Here is a 5,909-nt window from a genome sequence, read left to right on the forward strand (position 1 = left end):
CCAGGGCCCATCCTTCCCGGATCTGCCCACTCCGCCTCCCACCTGCCTTCTCACTGGCTCTCGTGCTCCATAAACCCTACAGAGGGGAAGGCACTGGCCCTTGGGCCTTTGGGGGAAGGTAGGCGTGTGTATGAGGCATCTGCTCAAAGAGGCTGATATCCAGTGAAGCTCCCTAGAACCACCTTTGGGTGCTGGCAGTAACACCCAGAGCGACTCCCCTGAAATTCCGCGCCTGGAGACATTTCTTGGAGCTTGACATCGCTCTGCCTGGCTTCCTCTTTTACACTGTGAGTCAGGGAGAAAGAATAAGCCACCGAAACCCCCAAATGCCCTCTGGAGCAGGAGCTTCTTGGCACCTTTCCTGACATCTTCTCAACCATGTTGGGGGTTGTGTAGGTTTGGGCACGAGATAATGAAAACAAAAGGAACTGGTATCTCATGCTTAAGACGTGCTGGGCACTATGCTAGGTGCTTTGCATACAGTAAACATCGACTCCCAGGGGCATTATGCTCTGAGGTGCAGAAACTAGTCTCGGGGTGTGCAGTCTGCCCAAGATCACAGAAAGAGCCTGTGGCAGAATGGGGTTAGAATCTAGATCTGCCTTCTAGCCTTGTAGCAGCCCTCAGCTGACTCTTTCCAGAGGCACAGACACGTTGGGGCTGGCCCGTGAGATGCTCTGCGGATGGAGAAGGTCAGCAGTGGCGCCAGGAATCCAGGCAGTGTGGAGCTCAGGTCCCAGCCTTGAGGCGAGGTGTTCATCTCTTCACCCTCCCCTTGCCTCCTCCCCAAGGCTCCCTGTGAGCAGGGCCAAAGCCAGACTTCCAAGAGGGGCGGAAGTGAGGGGGGTCTGATCTCACTGCTGACTTGGGACCCCTGGCTGTGAAGCACAGGCCTCCTTTCCCTGTTTCACCTTCCTGGGCCAGGGAAGCTGAGAGGAATGAGCTAGGGTACCCCAGTCCCCAGCCTGGGAGTTTGGGTCTGGAGGCGCTGTATGTGTTGGGAAGGAAGCCCCAGTAGAGATGGTAAAGCCCCCTCACTGGCTGCCAGGAGCCATGGGGGCACGATCAGGGGGAGTGGAGGAGGGGGAGCAGGTTTGGGGGTGGCACATTCCACATGAAGCATGAGCTCCTGCCGTATGCCAGCACTGGCCTGGCTGCTGGGGAAATGCATTTGCTGATACAGTCCAGTGGGGAAGGCAGACAACACTGATGGGAACAAAGTAATGAGAAGGCCTTTGAGATAGTAGTAAATATGCTAGGAAGGAAAGAGAGAGAGAGTGACTGAGGGACAACCTTAAATAGGTGGCTCTGAGGAAGGAGCATTGGAGCAACACAGAGAGTCAAGTGCTTTACCCCAGGCCACACAGTAAATTCAGGGAAAGCCAAGCGAGGACTCATCTCTGGTCTCCCACTCTAATAGTCTCCCTCCTTCTAGAAACATCCTTCTCTTGGATTCTGACATGTTGTCCTGTTGGATGTTGCTTCTCTGAGCCCTTAACTGTCTCACTGTCCTCCCATCGTTGGCTGGTCCCAGCCCTTTTCTGTTTGGAAGGCGGGCTGTACCCTGATGGCTCCCAAACTTATACCTCCATCCCTCACCTGTCCCCTGAGTTCCAGTATCCTGTTTGAACTCTCTACTTGGATGTCTAATGCTTCTCTTGGTTAGGATAATGCTCAGTCAATATAATAGAGACCTGAAATTAGAGTAGTTTAAAAATATTCACTCGACTGCTCTCTCATATGGCAGCTCCAAGAGATGTGTTTCAGGCTGATAGGTTGCTCAGATCCACAGGGTCGTTTAGGGGCCCAGATGAATGATAGTACCTCTATCTTTAACACGAAGCTTCCAGGCTTTCTCTGGTTATCATTCTTCCAGCCAATGTGAGGGGAAGACATGGAAGTCTATGGCAGGAATTTCCTCTTAAGCAACTGAGGCAGAAGTTAGACATATCAGTTCTGCTCACATTCCACAGGTGAGAATTTAGACATACGGCCGCACCTAGCTGCAAGGGAAGTCGGGAAATGTGACCCTGGATGGACAGCTCCAGCCTCCATCACAGTTCACCCTCTAGAACAATGAGGCCTTCTCTGCCCTGGGGGTGGAAGGGGTTCTCTGGGGGTTATGCCTCATCCTGTATCTCCCTGGCCCTTGCCTTTGCCCTTTGAGAAACTCCTTGTCTGTCGCTTTCCACGAACACCCAAGAGGGTGTTGAAATCTATCCTCCTTGGGCACTTATTTGGGCTGGAACAGTCATGGACATTTCAAGTCCAGGCCTGCAAATTTGTTGGTAATACCTATCCTTTGGAAACTTAGTAGGCTTCGGGTCTGTCCACTTCTAGTTAGTTCCATGTACCAGTGACCATACCCAAAGTTCCTTTCTTGACAGTCACTAAGTCTGTCTGCCTTGCCCAACCAATCTCTTTCTCTGTGGTTTTAAACGAAAATTACCCTAAGGATGTGTGAAATAATAGACTTGGATGACAAGGCAACAACCCCAATGTGCTTTGACACAGGAGTGATGGCTTTGTTTGGCATAATGTTTGGACTAATAGACAGGCTTTGAGAAAGGCTCTGAGCCCCAACAGTCTGATCTCCCACTCTTTGGACAAAACCAATTGGTTTTTCCAACCCTGAGGACATCAGTTTTCTGGACTCACTTTTTCTGTCCATCTATTCTGGCAAACTAGCTAACCTCTTTCTTGTAATATCTTACTAAAAGCAACATAAACAGCCAACATATCCAAATGTTTTCAACTCTTTCTAACCATTTTTCTCGAATTATAAGTATGTGGTCTGTATTCAAAATTATTACAGGTAATGTTTCTAATAAATGTTTTGTCACAGCGTAACAAGGGTCACCAGCTTTCCATCTTCCAATGTTTATTTCTGTATTGCTCACCACCTATTGGCTAAGACAATGACACATATTTTAGGGCTTTTATACATAGCAGCTTCCCATTTTTGGCACCAGTTTCTGAATGAGAGTACAGTCATGTGCCACATAACGATGTTCAGTCAACAAGGGACTGTGTATGTTACAGCGGTCCCATAAGATTATAATGGAGCTGAAAAATCCCTATTACCTACTGACGTCATAGCCATCACAGTGTTGGAGCACCAGCCCATTCCTCAGATGTTTGTGGCGATGCAGGCGCAAACTTACTGTGCTGCCAGTCACGTAAAAGTATAGCACATACGATTATGTACAGTACATAATACATAATAATGATAATAAACAACTTTGTTACTGGCTTACGTATTCAGTATAGTATACTTTTTATCATTATTTCAGAGTGTACTCTTTCTGCTTATAAAGACGAACGTTCGCTGTAGAATGGCATGCTGCGTTACGCCAGCTGCAGCCTCATACGCCTTGTGTTTACCGAGTATCGATGCATCATTTTTCTCCTGTGCTGATTTAATCTCATGTTGTTTTGTCTGGTATCCTGCTGCACAGGCTTGTAGCCTAGGAGCAATAGGCTACATCACATAGCCTAGGTGTGTGCAGTAGGTGTATGTAAGTGTACTCTATGACGTTTGCACAACGACAAAATAGCCTAATGACGCATTTCTCAGAACAGATCCGCATTGTTAAGTGCTGCATGATCATATTGCTAAGCTGCGATCGAAAGGAACTCTAAAATACAGTGGCCTTAAGATTATAGAAAGTAATTTTTCTCTCACGTAATCTAGTTCTGATATGAGCATTCCAGGCCGCACCCCGGTGGATGGTGGATTTTGATGCACGGCTAGCAGACTCCACAGTGGCTTCCCCTTCCCAGCCTCTTCTTCCTCCCAACATTCCCCTGGAGTCCAGGGCACCACCATCTTATACTTGCTCCGGCCAAATACATGAGAGTCAGCATCGATTCCGCACCACCCCCATCTAACCCATTGCAAATTCTCTCCATTCTCTCTTCAGACAAATCCGACCATTTCCCTATGTCTTCACTGTCTTCACCCTAATCCAAGTTTTCAGTGTCTTATATCTGGAGTCATGGGACAGTCTTCTAAGTGGACTCCCTGCCTTTTCCCTGGTCCCTTTCCAGTCTACTCTCCCCATGGCAGCCACAGGGAGCTTTTAAAAACATAAATTAGAGCTTGTAGCTCCCCTGCTCAGAACCCTCCAGTGTCATTCCATTGCCTCGAGAGTAAAATGCTGTCTCTTTAACGTGGTCGTCAGAGGCTTCTGTGACTGTCCCTACTTCTCATGCCTCTTATCTCTCTGCTTTAGCCACACGGGCTTTCTTGGTGTTCCCGAATGAGCCAAGCTTGTTCCTGCCGTAGGACCTTTGCACTGGGGTTCCCTCTGCCCGAAATGCTCTCCTCCCACTTGGGCCCATGCTGGTTCCTTCCTAGTCCTTTACAGGGCAAATAGTGGAGAAAAGGGAGGGCTTAGGAGCTAAGTCGCCTGCCTGGGTTTGAATCTCAGCTCTGCTGCTTATTAGCTGTGTGACCTTGGGGCAAGTTGCTTAGCTTCTCTGTGCCTTGGTTTTCCTATCTGTAAATGGCAATAAGAAAAGTGCTTGTTACCCAGGGTTGCTGGAAGGATTAAATACAATAGTTAACACATTGAGTTAATGCATAAAAAGTATGTCAGCATGGCACATATTAAGCACTTTGAAGTGTTATTGTCCTTCGGGCATCGCCTTAAATATCACCCACTCTGAGAAGCCTTCCCTGGCCGTCCCCTCCGCACATCACTCCAGCTGCATCCTTATCACGCCACCCACAGCACATATTCCTGTTACTGTGTTTATTGTCTGTCCCTCTCCCTTAAATGTAACTTCTGTGAGGGCAGGAGCTGGTACACAGTAGGTTCTCAAATCTTCGTTGAATAGCTACAGGCAGAATGGAGGCCAAATCCCACTGAGGCCCTCCCTTCCCAGTGACCCATGCTGAGTGTCTGCGGGCCTCAGCACTTCAGGACAGTGCTCACAGTTTCCCCTGGGAAGTTGGGGAATATGGCAGGGGACCTGCTTTTAGAAGCCCCAGGGGCACTGGTGGGTATCAACCCTTAGCAGGGGACTATAGAGTATGGACTCTGGAGTTGGCCTTACAGGGTTCATCAGTTATGTGCCTCCATTGGGAGAGTACCTGTTACCTCACGGGGTGGTTATGAAAATTAAATAGGATAATATATGTAAAATGAAGCTCCCTGGCTGGCTTGGAGTGCAGCTCTCCAGATGGCAGTTGTCTTTGTTGGTGGTGGTGGTGGTGCCATATCTAAGTGCCATCCTTCTGAACATGAATGGGGGTGACCTCAAGACTTGGTGGGGTGGAGGTAGTAAGGAGACAAACATAGAGAAGCCATCTAGGGAAGAGAAGAACTGTAATGGAATAATAGGTCGTGTCTGTATTTCTGCGTGCCTCTGTGTTTTTATTTGTGTTTGTACGGGGGTGGAGGGCGGTGGCAGGGATCGATCAGAGAAACGCAACTCTTCCTTCGAACTCAGTTTTGGGAAGCTGGGTGCCCTGGCTGTCCACACTACAAGGACAGCCTGGAGCTGCCTCTACCAAATATGCTACGCCCCCCCCCCCTCGGCGCCCCACCCCCACCCCCACGCACGCAGAACCCGAGGCAGAATAACCAGCGGCTTAACTGCGCCTCTGAGATTAGGGGGCGGGTAAGGGGGACCTGTGCCCCCGCGGCCATCATAGTTGGTACAGAACTGGCGATCCTAGAATGGGTAGTGACATTTCAGGACCCCAGCTCCCCTGCCGCCCCCGCTGCGCCACGTGCTTCGGAGCTTCAGATGCTCCCGGAACCCCCGCGGGCGGGGCCTGCCTTCCGGAGAGGGGAGCGGGGAGCGGGGCTGGCGGGGGGCGGGAGGCATCGGGAAAAGGGCCGTTACTTTCCCAGAGTGGCGGGGCGACGTCAGGCGGAAGGGCGCGGGGCGCACACGCT

The 5,909-nt window shown here is 50.0% G+C and overlaps 1 protein-coding gene across 1 annotated transcript in view; it reads left to right on the forward strand.

Annotated features, from left to right (window-relative positions):
* ACCSL (1-aminocyclopropane-1-carboxylate synthase homolog (inactive) like) overlaps positions 1-5,909 on the forward strand; it is a 122,990-nt gene that overhangs the window by 29,055 nt on the left and 88,026 nt on the right. The gene's annotated exons all lie outside the window — the stretch shown is intronic.

This window comes from Pteropus alecto, unplaced genomic scaffold (genome assembly GCF_000325575.1).
Source record: "Pteropus alecto unplaced genomic scaffold, ASM32557v1 scaffold71, whole genome shotgun sequence".
Classification (NCBI taxonomy): Eukaryota; Metazoa; Chordata; class Mammalia; order Chiroptera; family Pteropodidae; genus Pteropus; species Pteropus alecto.